Below are 26,318 nucleotides of genomic sequence, written 5' to 3'. Positions count from 1 at the left end.
TAAATAAATAAATAAATAAATATATATATATATATATATATATATATATATATATATTTTTTTTTTTTTTTTTTTTTTTTTTTTTTTGAGAGAGAGAGAGAGAGAGACTAAAACAAATTGAAGAGATGTTCAGGTTCACTCATACTACTAGAAATGCAAATTAAACACAAAATGGTACAACTCCATATAGAGGTGGTATATTTGACAAAATGATACATGCATTTACCCTTCCAACAAGCAATCCTACTTCTAGGGATTTACCTTGAACATACGTACACCTTTAGCACTACACAAATGCGTATGCACAGGTTAATCATTGCAACATTATCTGTAACTACAAAATGCTAGAAACTCTATCTAAAGGTCCAAACATAGAGAAACGGGTGAATAAACTGTGATGCATACACACAATGGGGTACTATGCAGCTGTGCAAATGAATGAAGAGTTGGGGGGCATCAGCCTGGCACAAGTGGAGTCCAGGAGCTAAACCCTGGCCTCCCCAAGCCCCTGCAGTAGGTTGCAGAACTGCACACAATTCCAGGCCAGAGCCCTTAGAGAAGTTTAAGTTCAGGTTCTAAATGACCAATGGAGAGCCCTGAAGGAACAATGGTAGGGAAGGGACAAAAGTAGGTTACTGATCCTGGAGGTACATGACTTGGGGATGCTCAAGATACAAAGAAGTACAGGGAACACCTGTACCCTAATGTTCACAGCAGCAATGTCCACAATAGTCAAACTGTGGAAGGAGCCACAATGTCCTTCGACAAATGAATGGATAAAGAAGATGTGGTCTATATACACAGTGGAATATTACTCAGCCATCAGAAAATCTACCATTTACATTGATATAGATGGAACTGGAGGGTATTATGCTGAGTGAAATAAGTCAATTGGAGAAAGACAAGTATCATATGGTGTCACTCATATGTGGAATATAAGAAATAGTACAAGGGACCATAAGGGAAGGGGGGAACTGAGTGGCAAAAAAATTAGAGGGGGGCGACAAACCATGAGAGACTCCTGACTCTGGGAAACAAAGGGTTGCAGAAGGGGAAGTGGTTGGGGGGGATGGGGTGACTAGGTGACGGGCACTAAGGAGGGCACGTGATGGAATGAGCACTGGGTGTTATACTATATGTTGGCAAACTGAATTTAAATGAAATTTTAAAAGGTTAAAAAAAAATAAAGATCTCTGGCCACACACACAAAAAAAACAAACCAAAGAAATGCAGGGAAGGTATGAACTCTGAGGATGCACCTGGGGAGAGGGTGGGGCTAAGGCAAGCCATGGCTGACATTGTGGAGGAAGTGACTTCCAGAAGGCAGATCCATCCCCAGGGAGGAGAGGCTTAAGCCAGCACCAAGGGTGTCAGACTTAAGGGGCATGAAGCCACCTGCACCTGCTTTACCCCAGTTGCCCCTAGAGCCAAATCTAGGTTTCCAAGACTGACAGCAGAGGGGTACAGGGAAGGAAGGGGAGGTGGAGTTTGGAGTCACAGAGGCCTAGGTTCAAATCTTGGCACTATCACTTAGTAGCTGTGTGACCTCTGGCAAGTAATACAATCATTTGAACCTTGGTCTTCCTTTTATGATTAGGAGAAGGGGGTATCTATTGGGAGTGAAACAATAATGTTTACTGTGATGGTATTAAACCTGTCTGCAAATTCACCGCTACCCTTCTCATGGGGCAATGGGGTCTATGTTCCCTTGCCTTGAATCTAGGCCACTTTGGTGACTGGGCAACCAACAGCTTCCCAAGAGGTTCCTATGAGTCAGGCCCTGGGCACTGCATGTACCTTGCCAACACTCGCAACAACCCCAGAAGGTGGGGATGAGGAAGCTTTATAGATGAGGAAATGAAACCTCAAAGCAGTTGAGGTGCCCAAGGTCCCACAGCTGATAGTCATGCTAGCTAACATTTTACTACAAACCAGGTGCTGTTCTAACAGTAGGCAGTGTTCTAAACACTGTTCATGGTGTTTTATAGATACTGATTCCTTTAATCCTCAAAGACTTGGTAGGTAAATTCTATTATTATCCCCATTTTACAGACGTGGAAATTAGAACCCAGGGGGATTAGGGACCTGCCCCAGGTCCCACAGCTGGTAAGAAGTAGAGCCATAGCCACACCCAGGCATTCTGGCACCAGATTCCCCCACATTTCCCCAACATACGGGGCACTTGTCCTTTTCCTGTCTCTGGACTGGAGGTCCCCAGGTAGTAAGAGATATCTCCCTCTGCTGTACTGGTCCAGCACATAGCAGTTGCTCAGAAAATGTCTGCCAAGATGAAATTATTCAAATGACACTGGTTTTACCATCTGTAAGAAATTTCAGTTCCCGTCTCACCAATATCTCGGAAAGTCTTTCATCATGAACTCCACGAAATAACCAGGTCTGATTTATCCATTTTTTTGCTTGGATGCAACTTTTTCTTTTTTTAAACAGCCCATTGCTAGGTAGGCTCTATGTACATTAATGGAGGGAAATCTGAATCCAATTAACTTCAAATTTAGCTCATAATGAACTTATCTCATTTTGCTACCAGCTCGGTTCTCATCGTGTGGCAGTAATTAACCACTGGGGGTTGTCACTCCCAGACACATGACACAGAGATCCTCCCAGCCCCTTGCTTCAAACCCTTACAGAATTCATTACCCTGACAGTATGAAGACCCTTCACTTTGAATACCACAGGGCACCAACCAAACTCCCCCTCTATCTACCTGACTGTGTAGAGAAAGAAAGAAGCATGAATTATTGTGAACAAAATGGGAGGTGGGGGCAGGACGCTGGCGATGGCTCGATGGCCAGAGTGTGTCTGCCAGCCTTGACAGCCCCGGGCCAGACGATCTGCCCAGAAAGGGGGATCTCTGAGACCCAAGCTATAAGGGATCTGGTGGAGCTGGCTGGGAGAAGCAAAGTCCCAAACTGACCATCCTATCGAATGGGGACTCTGAATGCCCAGGACACTTGCACACCTCGGACAGGGGCAATGGTGACTTTGCCTCCTCTTAGGGCTCTTGTTCAAAAAACGCCAGAGCTCTGGTTTCACTTCATTTGGAAATCTCCTGCCTATGTGGATGTTGACGTTAGTCCAGTTTTTAAAATATACACTGAGGACCAAAGAAAACCTGTCCAAAGGTCATGTTTAGCCCTCACACGGCCAATTTTCAACATTTACCCAGCTTCTGGCCCTCGAGTCCTGTCTGAACCACCCTACTACCGTCACCACCCCTACCAGTTTCACCAACTGCAGGCTTTCTGAAGGCATCGGCCCTAGTTGGGTGTCCAGGTAACTGCCAACAGGTAACCACCCTGGTGGGTGGAATGGGCCAGTGTACAGAGTAAAAGCACTGCAAAAGGTGATTTTTGGGAAACCAGGCCTGAGCCCCAGGGCTGCTTGAACCTCCTACGGTCTCCCCTGTCTCTCTAGTGACAGCCCTGGGCTCCCAGCCATGCTGGCTGCAAAGATACCCCTCCTCCCTTGTGCCCAGTCAGGCCCCAAGCCCCTCTTGATTCTCCATCCCCTGTCTGGCACGGCTCTCTTTCCAGTACCCCAGGTCTAGCCACAGAAGGCCAACTTGGTATCATCTAGGAACTCCATGAGGTCTCCGGAGCCAAAGCTTCTGTCTCGGTCCAATCATTAAACCAAAACTTACAGACACTTCTACTTCTCCAACGTTTTCCCAGAAAACCCTTCCTTAGAGTCACAGAATCATAAGAAACCTTTTTGTTTGTATATTAAGAAACATTCTTTAAAACTTAAAAAAAAAAAGGTCACATAGGTGGGAAGCATAGCTTTTCAATGTCACAGGGCACTTTTTAACAGGTACACCAAAGGATCACATCTGTAAGAGAATATTCCCGTGTTTAATGATTTTTTTTTTTTTTTACTATTTGAATAGAGCCCAGACATGGGAAAGGTATGTGTTAATAATGTGTGGATTTCTATCAAGTAGAAAAGATAAACTCAAAGGTTTGGGGGTTTTTGTCCCATAGGACATTAATCAATTTTGTATCTAATCTAGCAATTTTATTCCAGCATTTAAAAAAAAAATGCTGTCCCTATAGATGATATAAACCCCTGATCCTCAAATGCTCTTGGAGCCACTTTTATCTTTTTATGTCCCCTGGTTAATTTATGAGTGGAATAAAATCTTCACATGTTCGTTCTGTATTTGTACATGAGCTATCTTCTTAACTTTTTAAAAATTATACTTTGACACTTGTTATAGGAAAAAGTCAACCATGCCTGAGTGACATGAGCTGAAGATTTTCACCCAACATCAAAGCAAATGAGAGTGAACAACTGCCACCTAAGGGAAGGGGGAGAGAATCAGCCCAACGCCCGGGACATGGGGTCTGGGGAGGGGTTTCATCCTGCTTTGCAAACCCCGGCGTACGTGTACATGTGATGCGCACGCCACCAGGCCCGTTTGCTCCAGCTGGCGTTTGAAATATGTGACAGTTTGAACAGGGCTGCTCTGAAGTCTCCCTTTGTTCGGACCTGCCACAAGTACAGGGTGCGCTGAGCTGGGTGGCACGGAGGCGGAGTGCTTCACCTAGAGGGAGAAGGCTGGCCAAGCTGGAACAGCCCAACCTGCCTGCAGACAATGGACACGCTAATCGCAGTTGAGCCACATCCAGTCATTAGACCAGTCCTGGGCAGCTCCTAAGAACAGGCTCATTAGCCATTGGTTTAGGTGGTGTTACTTACTTACAGGTAGTAACCCTAAATTTCTTTTCCCAAAATTACCTAATCTCCCCTTTGCACTAATTCTGACTGGCCTTCCTCTAGTTGCCCTGGCTAAAGATCAAATCTGGCATTGTAGAGCAGAGAAGACAACCCTGAGAATTCACTAATCAGCAAGCTGCTTACTTTGCAATCTCAACACCGCCATTCCTCCATTTGAACCAACCTCATCTACTTCCCTGGAATCCCTGGGAACTTCCAGTCTCCAATTGGAAGTTGGAGTGTTTCAATTTTGAGAGCGTGCTTGAATTTTATCTGCCTGGCATTTTAGAGCAGATACTGGGGCTCAGTCAATATTTCCATGTACATTTATGACATGATCCGCTGTGAACTAGCAACTGTTGATCCAATGTAATAAACCTACGAAGGCAGAGTTCTAATGAGCAAGGCTGAAACAGCTCTGCTGTGCTCACGACTCCCGGCCTTCCTGCAAGGACAGGCCCTGCTCCAGGGACACTCAGAAGCCAATAGTTACAGCAGGAGGATGGTGAAGGCAGCTGCAGGCTAGCTCATGTCTTCACTCACTCATTTGTTCACTCACTCATCCAGGCATTACCTGATACCTATAAGTTCTAAGCACATTCCTGAATGCTCCAGAGGACCCCGGAGAGCAAAATAAGAGGAATAAGAGGAATAATAATAATACCCACAATAGTAACAGTTACTATTTACTCAGCTCTTATCATGTTTCCAGGCACCACTCTAAGTGCCTTGTATGTATTATCTCATTTAAGCATCACAGCCACCCTGGGAGATATAAACCTTTAAAATCCCCAATTTGCAGGTAAGATACCTCATCCAGCCAGAAAGAGGTGGAGCTGGCTGTAAACTGAGGCCATCTGATGCTAGAGTCTTGTACCTTTACCACCCACTTCCCCACACTCTTCTCCTTCAACAGGTGTACAGAATACAAAAACATACCTCTTCTTTGACCAGCAAGTCTATTTCGAGAACTTTACTGATGGAAATATGCAGAAAAGTACACCAAGATTTACATTTAGTGGAAGGAAGGGAGATTGGGGTTGAGGGCAGAGACACAATACAAATGTCAACCATACTGGCTGGGTTAAATAAATTATGATGCTTTCCTATGATGGAGTATTACAAAGTTCTGAAAGATGAGGTAGATGGGAATGTGTGGATTGAGGAAAGAGCTCCAAGATACATTATTATGTGAATAAAACAAAGTACAGAAGAACACAGCATACAGTATAATTCTACTTGTGCTAGCAAAAAGCCAATAAAAGCTATATGCTGATAGATGCATAAAAATGTTACTGAAAATATGCACAAGACACTCAACCTTGAGGTGAGGGGCTATGGATGGGAGGACTGAATTTGGGGGAAAGAGATTTCATTTTCATTTTATATTTTTCTGTATGGTTTGAATATTTAACCACATGCATGTATTACTTTTTATTTGAAATTAACTTTTGATTTAAAATTAACTTTTTTTAAAGAACCAGACACTGTCTGCGCCCCAGGGGCCCACTCACAGTCTCCACAGAGAGATAATAATGAATCCAAGATGCACAATTGCTCCCTGTTCTCTGCTCCCACCTCAGCAGGTCTCAGGCAAGAGCTACTTTGGAAGGCACTTCTTCCTTTTGAGGAAAGCATCATGATGGCAGGAGTACCTTGGCCGAGTCACATATTCACAGCTCACAGTCCCACCAGGCCACCCCCAAACCAGCATCCAGCCCTTACACAGACAGGAAATACCACAAAGTCCCGCCACGCTAAGATGTGCCATTAAACAATCTCAGCCCTGACAATCTGGCTGTGAGTAGCCGAAAGGTGGGCACAAAGCCTGTCCCTAGAGTCCCTCTGGGCACCAGCTCTAGCAGGTCCAATCCTCATTTGCACACAGTTCCAAAGAACTCAGGGGCTTGGGTTCCCAGCCCCCAGCAGGCTAAAAACAGCAAAATAAAAAGGGGGAGAGAGACTTCTAGAACCAGGCAAACTGACATTAGGAGAAGTGACAGGTGACAGGTGAGCAGCAAGGATAGAGACAGGAAAACAATATAATCACACATAAAGTCCAAACCTCAGCAGTCTGGGGTGCTCGGTAGAAGGGCAGGCTGCCTGCTTACAGACCTCCAGGGGCTTTGCCGCTGTACCAGGCGAGATTCGATAGTGCCAGTCCGCAGAGATGAATCTGGGTGCTGTCACTGGAGGAGGGGGAGCTTATGTCACTCCACCCTGATTATGTGCATCTCTTACCCGAGAAACTGATATGACAAACAAGTGTTTTGAAAGTTGGCTTGGGACCTATATAATCAGATGGAGCAGATGGAGAAAAGCCCAACTGTCCGTTTCAGTCTAGGATGGGTCCCTAGAGAACCCTTGTACAGTGCAGGGTAACAGAAAAGACCGCCAGGAGGTAAGCCTGCTGATGGACACCCACCATGCCTCCGTTCCTGCTTACGGTGTGCGCCCACCCACACTTGCTGGAGAACACTGAAAATGTACCCTTCCCTCGTAACGTCTCAGAATCACGGAATCCCATGGCTGGACTAAAACTTGGGGTGTCCTACTCCTCCCTCACCACATACACTCTCGATTCAGGGCCAACAGCAATCTCATCACCAGGTTACTAATGCAGGACACATTTCCCAATTCTAATGGTTGGGAAAGTCTGTCTTCCTGAGAGTTGGAATCTACATAAACTAAGACGCTTGCAGGGCACTGGGCGGCTCAGTCGGTTGAGCATCCAACTCTTAATTTCAGCTCAGGTCATGATCTCAGGGTCATGAGACTGAGTCCCACATCGGGCTCCACACTGGGAGTGGAGCCTACTTAAGATTTTCTCTCTCCCTCTCCTCTCCTTCTGCCCCAACCTACCCCCGGTCACACATTTTCTCTCTCTCTCTCTGAAACAAAACAAAACAACAAAACAAAAACCTAAGATGATTGCTAAATGGAAAACGGAATGAACTAATGAAATACACAGACAGAGTCGAGTTCCCCTGAGGTGACCTTCCAGACTAGGGGACATTTCATCCCTGTAAAGGGGCGGCAGTGAAGAATGGTTAGTGACAAGGCCCTCAGGCTGGCATGAGCCATCCAGACCCTGGTTCCACTGGTTGCTGGCTGTGTGATCTGGAGAGTTGCTTAGCTTTCTGTGTCTCAGTTTTCTTACCTCTCAACAAACATCTACCTCATAGAGTTGCTGAGTAGATTAAATGAACAAATATATGTTAGGCCCCCAGCACAGGGCCTGGCACAGAGTGGGCACTCGGTAATGCCACAACTGTTCCACGGCTCACCCAAGAGTGCAACCAACTCAGCTCTGCAAGTGCGCTCTGCTCCATCGGGCTGCTGCCAAATGTCAGTGGCTCCCCACTGCTGACACAGCAAGGAGCACACCGTCCCTAAAGAGCACAGGGTCCCGGGCTCTGCCTCTTACCAGCTACATGACCTTGCGCAGGTGCCCCAGGCTCCCTTTCGCCGCATGCTGAAGGCAGGGGGAAGAGCGCCCCAACAGCTCCTCTTGAGTGGGGTGACTGTGGTCTCCCAGTGAGCCCAGCTCCTGGCCTCAAAGCCCCCCACTGCCCACTCCCTACGCCACACACACACTGCACCTCCCTGCCACCACCTTCCTCTGCGCCGTGCTCCTGCACCCACGTAAAACACCTGAGACCAAAATGTGAAAGAAGACAAGAAGGAAACAGGACTTCACACGAAGGTGGAAAGCCTCAGAACCACTCACCCACCCATCACTGTGCACCCCCGCAGATCACTGAACATGTACACAATGGACAGACGGCAGAAGCAGCTTAATCGAGCTCTATCTGCCAGACGCTCTTCCAAGTGCTTTCTGCACATGATCTCATTTAATCATCAAGACAATCCTATGAAGTGGAAATTATCATTACTGGTGGTGGTGGTGTTGTTGAGAGGCCGAGAGCAGCGATTAAGAGCACAGGCTCTGGGAGCATGCTGCCTGCATCCAAATCCTGCTTTGCTCTTCACTGGTTGTTCTGTAACTTTGACCAAGATATGCCTCCGTTTCCTCACTATAAAATGGGGCTCATGATACCATCACCTCCTGAGACTGCTTGAAAGGACTAAAAAAGCCAGGATGTGAAAGTGTTCCCAAATGTCAGCCATGCCTATTATCACCTCCAGAAACCAAAGGAGGCAACCGAAGCTCAGAGAGGTAAAGCAACTTGCCCAAGTTTGCACAGGTGGGACGGGGCCAGGCAGATGTGGTGGGGGCAGGATGAGAACCCCCAGCAGCCTGTGCTCTTAACCACCAAGGAAGTTCCTCATGGAGTATGGGTTTGAAATGAAGTCAAACATGGTGGGAGGGACCTACTGGACCTTTAACCTAAGGGCAAGGTCAGGGCTGGACGGTCGGGTGTGAAGGTAGGCACAGCCGGCCTGGGGCTGAGTCAGAAAGCCCTCCACTTCCTCACAGTGCCTTCAGGCGGTTCCTCTCCTCTTTCTGAACATGTTCATCTGTGAACCTGAGTCCCAACCCCAGGTCAGCCACCCGGGGGATCAAACAGTGCCCGAGATGTGAGGAATGCATACTACCAGGTTCTCTGCCCTACTTTCATATCTGGCTGATGGCCTGTTTATCCTAAGAAATAGTCAATAGGTGAATGTCTAAGCCAGAAAGGCCTCAGATAGGCTTCTGATCTCTTGGAAAGGGACTGACGGCTGTCACAAATCCTACACCAGTGTCTCCACTGGTCCATTTCTGGTCCAGAGGGTAACAGGACGGTGGATGTCACAGGGATCCAGGCCTGGAACTGAGAAAACCCAAACAGACAAGTCTCCTGCCCCTCCAATTGTTTCCCCAAACCAAACAGCGAGGCCACACATTAGATGCAGGCTGGGCAGGTGTGCTGCTTGTCAGGGAGAACCAAGCCTCCCCCCCGCCACCACTTCCCGCAGAGGCACCTCCCAGGGTGCATGGCAAATTAATGTGCTGCAGAGAACACGCATTAAATTGCACTGCTGGCGCTGCAGGCTGCAGAGGCGCCGGCCCCTCCCTCCCCGGCCCTCCCCTCCCAGAGAGGCTGAATCAGGTGCCAGGGCTTCTGCGACGCCCAGTGTAGCTTGAGTTCTTGCTTGCCAGCCATTGGGAGTTCTGGGACCATTCTTGTCTTGCCTCTGCCGCCTTCATGGGCTAGAGTCCCAAGGGGGATCCCAGAAGTGAGAGTGCCTCATGTAACATGGGGAGGGAACACTATAGAGCAGGGTGCATTATTTGGGAACAAGTGCATGAGTCAGTCAGGCTTGGGTCCAATTTGCTTGTTATTTGCCATCTTGGTGCACCCAGCTGGGAAAACTGAGGCTTAGAGTCCTGCCCAAGATCCCACGCATGGCAAAGAGCAAACCTGAGATTCAATTCCGGCAGCTGGACTGCAGGCTTCCTGGAGAAGGCGGCTGGAACTGGGCCTCAGTAAGTAGGGTTCCTGCAGCAGGGGTGTCAGGATTGGGGCTCAGGTTGAGTGGTGGTGGGGAAAGCAGTACCAGTGGGTCCCCTCACCCCTGTGGGTGACCCTCAGGGGGCCGGATGCTTGAGACTGAGTCTGGGCATCCTCAGGCACTGGGAGAGGCTGGGGTGAGGTGGGCAGGTGGCTGGGGTGCAACATGAGATGGCTTGGGTCCCAGAGGTGGGAACTGAGAGCCAGACTGAGCAAAGGTCACACTTGTTCTGTGAGCTGACTTTCACTGGCTCTAAACCACTCAGGAACTGGGGAGCACCAGGGCCCAGAGGACGCTAAGGGCTGACCAGTGCTGGGACTTCCACCTGTGTGCCACTGGTCCTCTTGGGGGACCTTCAGGGCCTCTGGGATTTCCACTCCCTTAATTAGAGAACCTTGTTTCTAACTGGTTTATATAAAGGGCTTCCCATGAAGGTTTTTATCTGAACAAGAGTCTTCTTGACAAAAAAATTTTAAAATTTAACAATGGTTAGAAAATCACAGATTGCCTGTCTGTACCACACTCAGGTCAGTGAAGAGGCCCCCAGGCCAGGCCTTGCCCAGAGAGCCACGCACGGCCAGGCCTGGGCCCTAGAACCACCACGGTCCCAGATGCAAAATTCCTTTTCTTGTTTTCTCTACTCATTTCTTGCCTCTTACCTCTCTCAGAACACCCCTCAAGCTCAAGAAACCAATTCTTAATTCTTTTCCTCCAGTGGTCCAGGCACAAATGTTCCTAATAAAGTGAACAGAATGCTTTCCTTGTGGACATGCCTGAGATGCAAGCATCCTCACGGGCTCCACGCAGGAGGCTGGAGTCGGCAGGAACCCCGGAGCCCAGGAGGGGCTGAACCCTCCCCGGGAAGGCAGGTGCAGAGCGCAGACTGGGGCCATCGAGGGGCAGGCACTGACAGGCCAGGCCAGGCTTTGCCAGAGACACCCAGTATGCTGTGCTTCAGAACTCACTGTGTGTGTGTGTGTGTGTGTGTGTGTGTGTGTGTGTGTGTGTGTAAGAGAGAGAGAGAGAGAGAGAGAGAGAGAGAGAGAGAGAGAGAGAAAGATTTTGCCACATCTTTATACTTACTGACCTTCGTGGTCAGGAACAGGTAGGGTAGCCCACACAGGAACCAGACGCCACAGGATATCTGCTGACTTTCACCCTCTGGGCTACCAACAAATGATGGCACCTGGCTGAGCCCCACTTTCCAAATCTGCAAAGTGGAGTAATAGCCCTTGCCCTGCCTCCCTGGGCTTTGGCATGGAGGAAGGAGAGAGGGAGGGAATGAGGAAGAGGAGGAAAGCAGAGCTTCTGGGCGAGGAGGGGGAAAGGAAAATGGCACGTGTGGAACCCAGTGTGCCATCAGCTTGAGTTTTAAAGTTGGACAGGCCAGTGCTTGCCACCTTAGCCAGGTCACCCAGGAGATGGAGGCAGGACTCGTGGCCTCTCCCCAGACCTCAGTGCCGGGCCCCAGGTCAAGCTCCTCAGGCTCCAACCGTCCCCACCGAAATGAACCTCACCGGGCAGGAGGACTCTGAGAATTAAAACACGCAATCAAACAGCTTCTTGACGGGAAATGCTTTGGAAATTTTCGGCTCCATTTACTTCTCAATCTAATTTTGTCCTCGGATGCACATTATGCGCGAGATGGGATCTCATGTGGTTTGCCCGGCGCTCCGCACACCAGCAGGAGGCAGCCGGCGTTTCGATTGCTGCTCTCGTCTCTCGCCGCCCGTGAGAGGCATAATGAGGGCACCCAGCAGGCTCCGGAGTGGCCCTGGGCAAGAAGGCCCAGCCTGGACACCCTGGCACCCACAGCACCCAAGGCCCAGCTTCTCCCACCAACACCCAACCATGGGGGAGACTGGGGAGCACCAGCATGTCGCAGGCTTTCTGCATCCACAGCCAACTCCCACTGCCACCTGCTCCATGACTGTCTCCCTGCCCGGCCCCAGCCTCCTCCAACACGCCAGACCCTCGGATCCCACTCTCAATGCCTCCCCACCACCTCTGGATCAAGTCCAAACCCCTTGTTACCCCCATTCCTGCTGAGGCAGTGTAGCCTCCAGCCCCCACCTCCACTCAAGCCCTTAAACAACTTGATTTTTCTTTTCCCATCTCACCTCCAGGCCTTAGCGAATGTTGCTGCCGCACCCTGGCAGCACCAGCAAACTCCACGGATGTCATCTCCTGCAGAAAAGCTTCCCAGATGTCCCACCTTGCCCTGCCCAGCCCACCCAAAATTATACATGCCCTCATTGATGCTCTCCAGATGACACTAGACCAAACCCTTCCTGGACAGGGATCCTGTCCTACTCACAGTTCCCCAAGGTGCTGGCACAAAGCTCGGCATAGAGCTGAGGCCAAACAAATGCTTATTGGTTGGTTCATTCATTCATTCATTTGCTCAGAAAATTTTCCAAGCCATTCTTATGTGCCCAGCATGTCATCAGGTGCTAGGAATTTTGTACCTTGTTTCTCAAGAACAGGAAGCTTTCTCTTCAAGCCTGACAAGTGATACTTTTGATCCTCTCCACTGAAGACAAGGCCAGTAGCCCAAACACAGAAGCTACCCAAGTTCCAGCAAAGAGAAATGCCTCCCAGCCACCCCTGATTCAGGGTTGGGCCTCAGGGCCCTTGCTTCTCTCCTGGCCCTACTCCTTCCTCCCAGGCCAGCCACTTGCCAAAGGTCAAATCCAGAAAAAACAACCCAACCCCAGAGCCTCCACATCCAGCTGCCTCTCCTCCCCAAGGCTCTCCTGGCATCCATCCAGCACAATCATTTCCCCCTTTCCTTCAGTGGTTTCTGGCCTATCTGCAGATGTCCTCGGGTTTGAACTTAATGATACCTCAAATCCTGTAATGACTACAGTCATTAAATGACTCAAAGAACATGGCCCTCCTTTATGCCACCGCCGAGGGATGCTTCTCAGTTCTTCTTATCTTGGATCTCTTTGCTCGCTCCCTAAGTCTTCAAACATTTTTGGAGACCTGATACCACTGAACACTCCTCTTTTGGGAATTTTGTATCTTAAGAGTTTAGTCTCCTTAAGGCAGAGGCCAGCAGCGTGATGTCCCAACCTCCCTTGCAGCCAGGGGCAGGCACCTTATTGGCTCTACCAGGTAGACACAGGGTGTGAGTTGTTAATTCAGAAGCTAGTGACACAAAGAAGCAGGCACCCATGCAGTCCATCTGTTGAGGTACAGGTTCTAGCGGTGACAGGCAGTGTCCAGTGACAGCAGTGTAAGCTGAGCGCTCTGTGTCCACGGGCCAAGGGGTGGCATCTCCACGGAAGCAGTCCTGAGGTAGGTTCCCAGCTGAGAAGCCTCCAAGCCTCTGGAGTGTCCTAATATCCGTTGGAAAATCCCTTTCCTGCTGGAGCAGCTGGAGAAAATTCTGTCGGTCTCCACTAAGGGCTGACTGCTATAGCCTCCAAGGTGCAGGGCAATGGTGGCCTGCTTCATCCTCGTGAATCACCCCCGTGTGCCCCCCCCCCCCCAAGGCTTCTCCATGGCTTCCTCTCTCCAAGCAACAGTGTTTCCCCAGAGCCTTTTCCTAGATCTCTGCTCCTTTATCCCCATCTTCACTGGGTGACTCATCTCCTCCAGGCTCACGACTTCCAAATTCTCATCCCAGGCCCTTGGCCCCTCCCCCACTGCCTGCTGGGCATTCCCACCTGGGTGTCCCCAAAGTACCACAAAGTCGAAGTATCCAAACCAGCTTTACTTCTGGTTGTCTTTGTCTCAACTGGTGGCTCCATTGACCACCCAGTCCCCCAAACTCCAGTTAGGGGAGCCACCCTTGACTCCTGCATGTCACTTGTCCCCACATTTGACTATTGCCAATTCTACCCCTCAGGATGTTTTCTCCATTCTCATCTCTGCCTCCTGGGTCCAGGCCCTCATCCTTTCTCTCCTGGACTTTTGCAACCACCGTCAATGGGTTGGGCTTTCTTGCTGAGTCTTGTCCTCATTACATCCACCCTCTGTCAAGACCCCAGAGAGATATCTTTGAAGATGCTACTCTCTCCTTAAAGCCCTTTGAGGAGGTTAGATCTCAAGTCACACTGGTAGCCTCCCTGGTCTGAGCCCTCCCCTATGTCCAGCAGGGGTCTCCCCACTCCTCCAGCTGCTGGCACTTCCTATGTCATTTCTGCGTTTATCCTGTTCCCTCTGCCTGGTGTGCTTTTCCTTCTTGCTCTCGCAGCCTGGCTAATTCCTACTCATTGCAATCAGCTCAAGTTTCACCTCCTACAGGAAGCCTTCCTTGGCCACCTCCATGCACAACCTCAGGAAGACCTAGTGGCCCTCCTCTTGCTCCTGTGATACTTACCATAGCCTTCTCTCTTCGCAGTTCCACCTTTAAAAAAACACTCGCTGAGCTCTTTGGATGGGACAGAAACTTCTTAAGAATCTTACATGCATTACCTCATGTCATTCTCATAACAACTCCACAAGAAAAGTGTCATTCCCATTTCCAGGTGAGGAAATTGAGGATCAGAGACCTGAAGGGACCTTCCCAAGACCAGCAGCTGGACTCCAGGGGTGAGTCTAGGGTTGGAACCCTGCACTGTATGACACTATGCTCAAAGTTCTGAACAGCGATGTTCTGTTGGCTTCACCCAGGGAGTTGCCTTCTGCATCTGCTTATTGTGGCATAACTTGGGCTGAGCCACTTGGCCTCACTGACTCTGTTTCTTCTTCTATCACATGGGGGATCAAGCCTCTCCTTGCCACCTTCCTGAGGGATGGGAGTAAGATCCAAAGAATAACAGATGTGAGATCACTTGGTAAGGGTATATCGCCCTTTCCAGTAATGGAGGAAGGGGCTCTCATACTTTTAGAATTTGGCTCACCAAACAATTTGCTTGCTTGCCTAAGAATCAAACATTGGCCATGTCCTCCTTCCTTGAGGTGTGGGGAGGACTCCCACTTTCCACTCTGGCCCAGATTGCCCCTGGGATAGTTAAAGTCATCATCCAGCTGTTCCCATCCCCCCTCCCAAAACACAACGGTGACAGTCAAGCAAAGAAAGGCGAGGGGGAAAAATCCATAAAGGCTCGGCAACGCGGAGGCCAGTGGAATTCTCCAGCTTCTGACCACCAGTTAGTGACGTCAGGATTTATAACTGTATTAAATGGTGTGACAGGCAGCCTTGATATATCAGTTCCCCCTTCTTCCCAAATCACAGACAATAAAAGCTTTGGCAGTGAAAGTCATTCATCATCATAAAGACCTGAGACATCCCAGTCATCAATTTCACTCACATCCTTAATACACTGGAGAGAGTGCAGGAGTCGAGCACCTCAGAAGGGGGGGGTCAGGGGGAGGAAAAAAACACGGAGGAAGATTGAACAGGAATAATTACAAAGGTCAAAGAAGGGATTCCTCTGGGGCGGGGGGGTGCCACGGGCCGGGCCACTCCCTGCCAGAGGTGCGCTCAGCCCACAGAGAAGCTGGGCAGTTGCAGGGCATGCTCCAGGCAGCCCAGGCCAACGTAGACCAGGCTCAGTGAGCGTGGGGTGGGAGCCAGCTGAAACAGGCTGCGAGACCAGAGCGGGGCAGGAAGCCGTACCCTGGGCTATCTGGCTCCAGGCTGGGTTCTATGGGAGTCTCTTACTCCATCAGCCTCATTAGTACAAGAAAGATTTAAAGATAATAATCAAACCACAGGGTTTGGTTTTTGTTTTTGTAATCCACCCCCTTATTGGCACAGATGGCTGCCTGCGCCAGCTATGGTCTTCTTTTGGGCATTACCTTTTGCGCAACTATCCAGACTGACATTACTGGTTATCAAAGATACTGTAATCCTGCCAGGCCAATGCCAAGCCCCCACATGTGGCCCTGATCCATCCATCAATCTTGTTTGTGGTCTGTTCTCCAAGTGAGGCTCTGCCCGCCTCAGAGCTCCTCTGGACAGATCGCCTGCTGGCCACGGACACCAGGTTGGTGAGAAGCAGTGGTCAAGCGTGTGGCTGCTAGAATCTGACTACCTGCATTTGAAACCCAGCTCCACCATTTAGGAGCTGCGTGACCTTAAGCAAGTTTCTGTGCCTCAGTTTTTGCATCAGTAAAATGAGGATAATAAGACTAATTCTCTCATAGGGTAGTTTTATGCAGACTAGAGAAGTTAACCTATATAAGTGCTTAGAATGATTCCTGGTGCCTAGTGAGTGGGAGGCAAGTATTACCACTCCTGCTGGGGACTCTGGCTTCTTGGATCCCATTCAGGATTGAGATGAGCTCTGGGGAGAAGGCCCTTGCCCTTGCCCCACCCTCGAGCTGACCCCCCAGATACACTACCTGACCACCCTATCCTTGACGTGGGCATGTGACATCTTCCCAGACAGGGCTTAAGAGAGACTTACAAAGGAAGCAGCAGGTCTGGAAATGTACACATGTCTCCTATGGGCAAGTTGGACAGATAACAAACAGATCCATAAGGATTTGTGTCAAAAGCAGCCTCACCAAACATTCATAGGAGATATAAGGTGGGAGTAGAAGTTCTACAGCCTCTCAGTGAATGAATATAAGAGCTAATTGAGATAAATTAGAGAAAGAACACCAGGGGAGAAAAGGTGGCAGACCAGTAAAAGTTAATGCATTTGGAAAGAAATAATAATTGTGAGAATACCTTACTTTCAAATGTGCCTTACACTCACCAAAGTTATATGAGTGTGTGAATCAAAATAACCTATAAGGATAATCTTGGAAATGACCTAGGAGAGTGGGATTTGGGGCAATCAGTATCAGCCCCTCACAGTGGACATTTGTTCATCCATCCGCCCATTCACCAAACACTTCCTGAGTACCTACTACGTTCAAGTTCCATGGTAGGCTGTTGTGGGGGAAGGCAGGTGTCTTTTAGAACCTCCTAAAGAGAGAGTTAGGCTGGTAACAAAGAATTATAAATCAAGGAACAATAGAGTAACAGGTGGGTTGATCCCCAGGCACCAGCTGAGGGGGACATCACTCTGATTGTGGGGTAATTAGGAGGACTTCTTGGAGGAGGTGGCACATGGGGATTGCTCCCAGGAGACTATCCCTGAAGGCATACAGGCAGACTGCTGGAAAGCCTGCTGGCTCCTGAGTTCCTCAGCAGATGTCATGAAAGACTTTTACAGGCAAAGTCCTACATCAGCTCCCATCTTCCCTCTTGCTGGGAGATGGGACCTGAGCACCTGGTATAGTCAAGGTGGCAGGAGTTCCATGAAGTCACAGGAAAGGGCACAGCTTACAGTTTATAGCCCACATGCACCTCACCACAGTCCTGCACAAAGGGATGAGCCCCGACGGCAATTCTCACCAGCAGATGTGAAAATTGAGGCTCTGGCAGGTGCAAGACGTCCCCAAACCCAGCAAGGAGTATGCAGAGCTGGGATGAAGGTCTGTGATCCTGACCCCACTCAGGCCAGCGCTCTTCCTTTCACGGCAGGCTGCCGCCACCTCTGGGCAAATGACAAGCATTCTAAGCAGAGGAAGCAGCAGAAGCGAAAGGCTTGGAGTCACGCCAGGCATGGCTGAGTTGGATGGTGGTTTAAGAAAAAAACAGGCCTGGATAAAGCATTCCATTGGACAGCTTCACAGATGAGGTAGTCAGATGGCAGTGACCAGTCAGGCTGACAAACAAGGATGGGAAAGGGAAATAGTCCCGTTCTGGAAGGACAAAGGCACAGTCCGGCATGGAGGGAGGAGCACTCAAAGGGAGGAGCAGTCAAAGGATGTGCTGTCTTAGTTTCGGAGACCCTGACTTCTTGGTCCTCACCACTGTTCCTATGTGCTCACCCAGGGAGTTGCTCTAGATGATCCCTAAGGGCCCATCCGGCACCAAAGGTCCACTCTCTTGACCCTGGGCACCCAGGGAGGGTACGATTGCTCACTACAGTGGGGCAGATGGAGGAGTGAGGACCAGCAGTGACTGCAGGCGCGGTGGGGACAGGCCAGGCAGAAACAGAGCAAAGGAGGTCCCTGACTCCCTCCCAGATGATGCATCAGGCCAGGTATGAGGAGATGTGAAGTCCTCACAGAGACCCTTCTAATGAGCACTGGGGAGGTGTGGTGGACGGTAGAACAACTCCCCCAAAGATGTGTACATCCTCACCCCCAGAACCTGCAACTATGTTACCTTACAAAGCAAAAGGGACTTTGCAGACATGATTAAATCAAGGATTTCGAGATGTGGTGGTGACTGGATTATCCAGGTGGGCCCTATGTCATCACCAAGGGTCTCTATAGAGGGAGGTAGGAAGTCAGAGTCACAGAGAGATGTGATGACAGGAGTAGAGATCAAAGGGGGGAAAAGAGAGGCTACCTGACTGGTTTTGAAGATAAGGTAAGGGGTATGAGCCAAGGAATGCAGGCAACCTCTAGAAAAAGCTGGAAAGGCAAATAAAAGGATTCGCCTCCAGAAAAAAACACAGTTCCTTGATTTTAGGACTTCTTCCCCCAATGGTAAGATAATAAATTTGTGTCATCTTAAGCCTCAAAGCTTAAAGCTTCTGGTAATTTGTGGCAGCAGCAGCTAAAATCAGATTCAGGAGGCCAGTGGAATATCCAGAAGAGGGAGCCAAGCAGTCTGCTCAACGCTGGACAGAGCCCACCCCCTGGTAAGCTTTTTCACTATCCTCTTGCTGTGGAGGACCTCCTAGACTCTCTGGCTCAGGCCGCTTTCCTGAGGTCCAAAATTTTACTTTATCTTATTTTCAATCAAAAACTTGAAATCAATACTCATATAGCATTTACTTGTGTTCCAAGCAGTGTTTTTTGTGTTTTTGAAAATATCAACCCATTTTCTCATATAACAGGTTTCTACCCCCCTTTTTATAGATGAAGAAACTGAGGCACACACACTCACATGCAAACGATTGAGCAACTGAGGTCACCAATTCACAAGTGGTAGAGCTGGGATCCTAAGACAGGCAGTCTGGCTCCAGAGTCTATATGAGAGATTGTACAGTTTGATCAGCTTCCACAGACTCCAGTGCTTGCTAGTGTAACTGTGCTGCAGGTCAATGTGAGAGAGCTCTGCTTGGATACCTCTGATGATGTGGAGCTTATTACCAACAGAAATGATACAGTACAAAAGTTAGAAAATCAGCTCTGCTACTTACTGGTGCGTGAACTCAGGCAGTTGCTTTAACTGTTAGCTGGCACAAAAATAGTACCTATGTTTCATGGAATAAGGGATGAAATGAACCAAAGCACATAACAATTGTTCAATAAAGAGTCACTATTATTGTTATTATCTCCTGAGGCAGCCTATTCCAGCTTCAGAGAGCTCAAACTGTTAAAAAGCTCTTCCCTGCACTCAACTAAAGTTTGCCTCCCTGTGGCTTTCCCTGATGTGTTCCTAGCAACCACACCTCTCCCCCCACAGCCCTGAGCACAGGAGAGGCAGCAGCCAGGCCCCAAATCAGCTGTCTTAAGCCACCGGCACTGGGTGACAAGGTACCCTGCCTACCATCCTTCCCGGACCCTGTCCTCCGTCTGCAGCCCCAGTATCAAATACTGAGAGGGATTCACCCCTTAGCCCTGAAAAACTGATTCTCTAACCTGTATTGCTTGAGAAAAGTTCATGACAGTTCATCCAGAACATCAGATAGAATGGAAGTTCTGTCCCTATCAACATGTTGAGTATCCATAAAACACGAAATAAAATTTTCAAAAAATTGAACAGTATGAGGAGTAAAAATCCATTTGTAGGAAATAAACCACAGGTATATAACCTGATATCTATGCATAGAAGAGTTTCTGGAAAAACATGTACCAAACCATCAACTCTGATGGCATCAGCAGGATAAGTTAGGAATGGGGTGAGGGGAGTGAGAATGGGGAAAATTAACAAGGCAGGAAATAACAAATGTTGGAGAGGGTGTGGAGAAAAGGGAACCCTCTTGCACTGTTGGTGGGAATGTGAACTGGTGCAGCCACTCTGGAAAACTGTGTGGAGGTTAAGGGTAGACCTGCCCTACGACCCAGCAATTGCACTGTTGGGGATTTACCCCAAAGATTCAGATGCAATGAAACGCCGGGACACCTGCACCCCGATGTTTCTAGCAGCAATGGCCACAATAGCCAAACTGTGGAAGGAGCCTCAGTGTCCATCGAAAGATGAATGGATAAAGAAGATGTGGTTTATGTATACAATGGAATATTACTCAGCCATTAGACACAACAAATACCCACCATTTGCTTCAACGTGGATGGAACTGGAGGGTATTATGCTGAGTGAAATAAGTCAATCAGAGAAGGGCAAACAGTGTATGTTCTCATTCATTTGGGGAATATAAATAATAGTGAAAGGGAATATAAAGGAAGGGAGAAGAAATGTGTGGGAAATATCAGGAAGGGAGACAGAACATAAAGACTCCTAACTCTGGGAAACGAACTAGGGGTGGTGGAAGGGGAGGAGGGCGGGGGGTGGGGGTGAATGGGTGACGGGCACTGAGGGGGACGCTTGACGAGATGAGCACTGGGTGTTTTTCTGTATGTTGGTAAATTGAACACCAATAAAAATTAATTTATTAAAAAAAAAGTAATGATGTACGTAAAAAAAAAGGAATGGGGTGAGGGGGGTACAGTCACATGCAGCTATACACACATATGCACCACTTGGCTTTATTATATTATGTTGTGATTAAAAAGGAATTATTGGGGCACCTGGGTGGCTCAGTCAGTTAAGCATTCGACTCTTAGGTTTCAGCTTAGGTCATGGTCTCAGGGTCATGAAATTGAGCCCACGTTAGGCTCCATACTCAGCACAGAGTCTGCTTGAGATTCTCTCTCTCCCTCTCCCTCTGCTCCTCCCTCTGCTTGCATGCAGTCTCTCTCCCTCAAATCAATCAATAAATTTTTTTTTTTTAAAAAGGAATTATGAAAGGGGTTTGCAAGAGAACAAACCAAGCTTCAAAACAGAAGCTTGCAGTGCTTGGCTCTCCCAGAATAGCCTAGCCATGGCCTCCTCCACAAAATGTTCCCCAAAGCTCACAGTCAAAGAGAGGCCACCATTCCCTCCTCGATGCCCTCACATACCATGGCTTTCTCCCATGATATCTCTCTTTTTCTTGTTTGTTTTGTTTTGCTTTGTACATTTGCCTCCCCCATCAGACTACGAGCATGTTGAGGGCAGGAACTCAGGCCAGGCTAGGGTCTGACAGGAAGGAGATGCTGGATTTTGATGAAGAGATGAGTGAGTGAGTGAGTGAGTGAGTGAGTGAACGACTGAATGGCAGCACTCAGCAAACTGCCAGGCACCGCAGTTTGGTACGTTTTCTCCTCCAGATAACAGCAAGGTAGTGGTGATCTCTGACCAGGAGAACAAGCTAATGAAATCGCTATTTTAGGAAGATGGATCACAGCATGGGGGGCTGGGAAGCTGGAGGTCCAGGCACCTGCTCAAAAGGCTATTTGGAAAGGTCGGCTTCCAAGCTGCTCGCGAGTGTAAAAATCTATGAGTGCATTACCAGGACGGCCAGCCAGCTTTGTTTATTTTTATCCTACGAAATACAAGGTCAGAAATAACCACAGTACTTTCTGCTGAAATTATTTTTTTTAATTGACACTGCACTTTCCACAAATATTAATTCATGTATTCAACCAACAGTCCTGAGGAACACTGTGCTAACCTGAAAGCAAATCATATTTTCCTTTGATGTGCATTTTAATTATGGAGATGCTTGAATTGAATTTTGGCTTTAAAATGATTCAGACCTTTAGCTTCTCTGAATCTCTCTGAACATCCTTCCAAACACTAAGATTTCAGAATTCCAGGTTTCTATAGAATCTAGAACTGTGAGTCTATTTAACAATCCCAAACCAAATACTTTAAACCCCAATCGGATTCACCTTGGATCTTTCCGGAATGCAAATAGCCCTGTATCTCTGGGGAAAGTTCCAGTCTCACATGCTGAGCTTTCTCTCTGGGGTGTGGTCCCCTGAAGCACAACATCTAGTTCAGAGAGAGTGTGACATCTCTGCCCTGGGATGAAATGCCATGTTGTTGAGCAGTCTCCAGAACTTTCTACTCAGCACTCCAGGCCTTCCCCACTGGGTGGGTTACACACTGAGCTGATATTTAGGGAAAGCCACTCCAGGCAAGCAGAACAGCCTGAGCAAAGGCTTGGAGTCAGACACAGGCAAGGCCAGTTGGACAGCCAGCCTGTGACCAGCCGGCCCTTCCTGGCTTGACAGAGGGGGGTTTTATGTTGGGCAGGAGCAAGAGGAAACAAGGAAGGATAGGCGGCCGGCATGGTAAATCAGTGAGCTGTCCAGGATCCCGGGGCAAACGGGAGAGTGCTGCCTCCCCTAGAGGAGCAGCCACTTCTCAGCTCTACCACATGTAGCTGCATGGCAATGGGGACCCAGGTAGACAAGATGTTCAACTTTTCAAGACAAGTTAGACATTTTAACCTTTATGTGAAAACTCCTGACTTGTAAGGCACTTTTTAATTTAACTTTTTGACAGTCACATATTGACAACATTTGAAAAATTAAAAATGTAAATGGTATTCAGTAAAAAGTCCTCTTCCCACACCCAGTTCACGGCTTCTGCTTAAACATGGTTGTTAAGTTCCTGAGTACCCTTCCAGGCTTCTTTATGCATGTGTGCACAAATACAAACATGCATTCCCATTGTCCTGTTCTTTACACAAAAGGTAGCATTCTGTACAAACTAGTCTTGCTTTTTTCATGAATAATGTATCTGGAAGATCCTTTCCTATCAGGACATAGAGAGCGTCCGCATTCCTTCCTACAGCTGCACAACAGTACATTGGATGGATAAGCTACTCCTGACTTCAACAGTTCCCTACCAATGGACATTTGGGTTGTTCTCCTCTGATCTTTGGAACATTAGCCTAAACTTTTTTTTTTTTTTTTAAGTTTAAAAAACACTATGCAGACCAAACAACCTTTGGGCTGCACAGTGGGTACACAGAATGCCAGCCGAAGGAGGTGTTGTCTGTGGCCGGGTCTATGCGTTCATAGCCTGGATGCCTATTTGGACTTTACAGACACTTCAGGCCGGGTCACTAGTGGGAAAGGAAATCACTTCAGTGGGGAACGGCTTCAGGTAAGTACTGCTTGAAGATTCCTTGCCTTTGAGGTAGTGAAATCCCCATCACCAGAGGTAACCAAGCCCTGATATAGAATGGATCCCATGGTGGTAAAGAGATGGGCTGCTTAACCTCTGAAGTTAATTTCCCAAGAGTTCCCAAAGCCTGATTAAGGGCTGGGTCCAACTAGCAGCAGAGAGAGAACTGAGAAGCAGTCCCACCCTTCCCACATCTCATTCACTCACTCATTTTATAGTTAAGAGGCATTGTCCGAGGCTGATCTTGTCAGGAATACCTTTCCCCCAAATCTCCCCAAAGCCTCTCATCAGTGGGATCTCAGATCAAAGGCCACCCTTTTAGAGAGGATCTGCTTTGTCTCCCAACCCCACTCTCTGTCACTCTTCAACTAGCTGGTTTCTGCAGAACACCAGCCACTAGGAAGTTAAGTTGCACATTGTTTTTCTCTGGTTGCTTGAATTGTCTGGCTCTTCCCAGCAGATAAACCTGGTGAGGGCCGGGGCTGTCCACCAGGACCACCAGCGAGTCCAGGAAATAGTAACGATTCACACTGCACCCTTTTTCAGAGCATACAACTTTGACACCCTACCATCTTCCATGGCATTCCTAGGAAAGCTCCATGGCTGAGCCCTTGGTTATAAGATATTACACTGTATTGTAGCTTTAATTATATTTTTTGAAGCATCTTTGGCAGACTGAATACATAAGGAATTTCTCACATTTTAGTTTTTGTTATTCATTATGATTTCACTCTGAGGGAAGAAGTATTTTGTGGGGTCTGATTGAGCCTCAAGGGCTCATAAAAAAATCAGATCTAAGAAAGTGCTCCCAATGGGAAGATGAGCAAAATGTCGGCCATTCAGAGTGGGTTGGCACTGGCCAGCCCATTTTGGTATAAGAGCCCAGAAATATGTTAATAACTACCATTTGTTGAGTGTCTGCACTTGTCAAGCACTGTACTAAGACTCTGCATGGACCATGCATGTGATCCCCACAGGAAGCCTATGAGTGAGTTCTGTTTGGGCTTCATTTTCTAGATGGGAACTTGGACATGGAGGTTAGTAACCTGCCCAAGGTCAACCAGCTAGAATATGGGCTTCAAGCTAAGTAGTCTGGCTTTCCTGCTGACATTCTCAATTACATGCTAGAAGAAATGCCCTCTGGAAATTTAAACTGGGATTTTTTTTTTTTTTTTTTTGTCCATCCCACCATGTAACGGGAACAGGCCACAAAGGTCAGGGCCCTGAGCAAGCCCTAGTTCCAGCTCTAACTCACTGGATGTGATCTTGAGCAGGTCATCTCCCCTCTCTGGACCTGGGTCTCCCAAGCTGTCAAGTGAGCAGATGGACTGCATGACCCTCCCACCCTGCCCACCTGTGGATGTTTGTCCAGAGGGAGGCAGGAAGAAGGCCAACATTGGATCCTGGACCCTCCAGATTATCCAGATTATCTTCTCCCTCAACCACCCACACACCCTCAGATGCCCCTGTGGAGGCACTCAAACTCTCACCCCGCCACTGTCTCTTTATATCCTTGCAACAGCCAAAGGAGACATGGAGGGCAGGAGTGGCCATCCCCATTTCAGAGACAGGAAAACTGAGGCTCAGAAGACAATCTATGTGCTGAAAGGCAGGACAATTAAGTGGGAAAGTTCAGGTTTACACTCATCCCTCTGACTCCCAATCTAGTGCTCTTTCCTCTGGCCCTTAGCTATTTCTCAGATGAAAGAGGCAGAGGAGGGTAGACTTCCTTGGGCTGCCAAGTCTGGGGTACTGAGGCTCCAACATTGAACCCAGGGGTGCAGCAAATCAGAGTTGGTGGTACTCATCTACTGCCCCACTAGTGGTCTCTCTTGCTCAGAGGGGATAGTGCCCGGGGGGCCTCATACCCCAGGGTCATCCGCCACGCCAAACTTATTTGAGGAGAAGAATCCTCCCTCCATGCTGGCTGATGATGCAAAAAGATGGTCCTCAGGGGAAGAGGGCCGGCAAGGACACAGGCTGGCCTCGTTCCTTTGTTCTTCCAGGCAAAGGTCAGGTGGGCCAGCTGAGGGCAAGACTGCCGGGCCTTTCACCAGTAGGGAGGTGAGCAGAATCAGGGAGCCTGGCACCCCACCTGCTGTCCTCGCTGGCAGGTAGGCTCAGCGGCTGCCCCATCGGCAGGCCTATGGCCCAAGGACACACCTGCAGATAATTAGTCCCAATCAGGATGGTCCCAAACTGCTGATGATGCAGAAATGAGCTGGCCATGTCACTGGTTTGCAAATGGTGAGCAGTTTCTGAACCGTGGCCCTGGCTGGTAGAGCAGAAGTTTAACTTAATATTTAATGTGGCATATAAACGACGGAGAGAAATCGACTCATTCTCTAATGAGATCTTCCCCGCACAGCACGAATGTAAGGGCTAAGACGGAGTAGGACGGAGGCCACCTCCCCCTCACCCCCACCCCCTGGGAACCCCTCTCCTGACTCTAGCTAGTGCCCTGGGCTGGCTCACAATCTAGCTGAGCACCAACTACACTCTGGGCTTTGTGGAGGAGTGGAGGAGGGGAGAAGGTAAGGTGTGGGGCTGGAAGACCCTAGGTCTCCCTGGAGTTCAGAACTGTGTCAACACATCCACAAACTCAAGCAGAATTCAATTACTGCCCCGGGGTAACATGGCCCCTCCTAACAGCTCTTGGGGGCATTCCTTCAAGGTGTTCCAACAGTTCTCAGTGGGGTCAGCCCCCTAGAGGGTGTTCTGACAATTCTGAGGGGTGCTTTCTACGACTGTGAGGCATCACTGCTTTGCAGTGGAAGAGTCCCCACGGTGAAGTTTCCTTTCAGCTTGCACTCCTGTCATGTCCTGACAAACAGGACAGGTGAAAAATCTGTTTATAATTATTTGAATCTAGCCCTGAGCTTCATTTACATATAAATGTGAACTTGCAATTTCCGTGGTCTTAATATACACTGAATTTTCTAGGAATGCAACTACTGTGTAAACCGAGCAAAGCTCGTACCTTATTTTACTTGGAACTTTGCCAGGAGTTCTTTACCTATTCATAAAATCACAC

The 26,318-nt window shown here is 48.5% G+C and overlaps 1 protein-coding gene across 2 annotated transcripts in view; it reads right to left on the bottom strand.

Moving 5' to 3' along the window:
• Window positions 1-26,318, bottom strand: part of PAX5 (paired box 5) — a 195,485-nt gene that overhangs the window by 54,954 nt on the left and 114,213 nt on the right. The gene's annotated exons all lie outside the window — the stretch shown is intronic.

The sequence above is a fragment of the Vulpes vulpes genome, chromosome 12 (genome assembly GCF_048418805.1).
Source record: "Vulpes vulpes isolate BD-2025 chromosome 12, VulVul3, whole genome shotgun sequence".
Taxonomy (NCBI): Eukaryota; Metazoa; Chordata; class Mammalia; order Carnivora; family Canidae; genus Vulpes; species Vulpes vulpes.
Note: the sequence above shows the minus strand (reverse complement) of the source record. Positions and strands in the feature narration are given on the sequence as shown.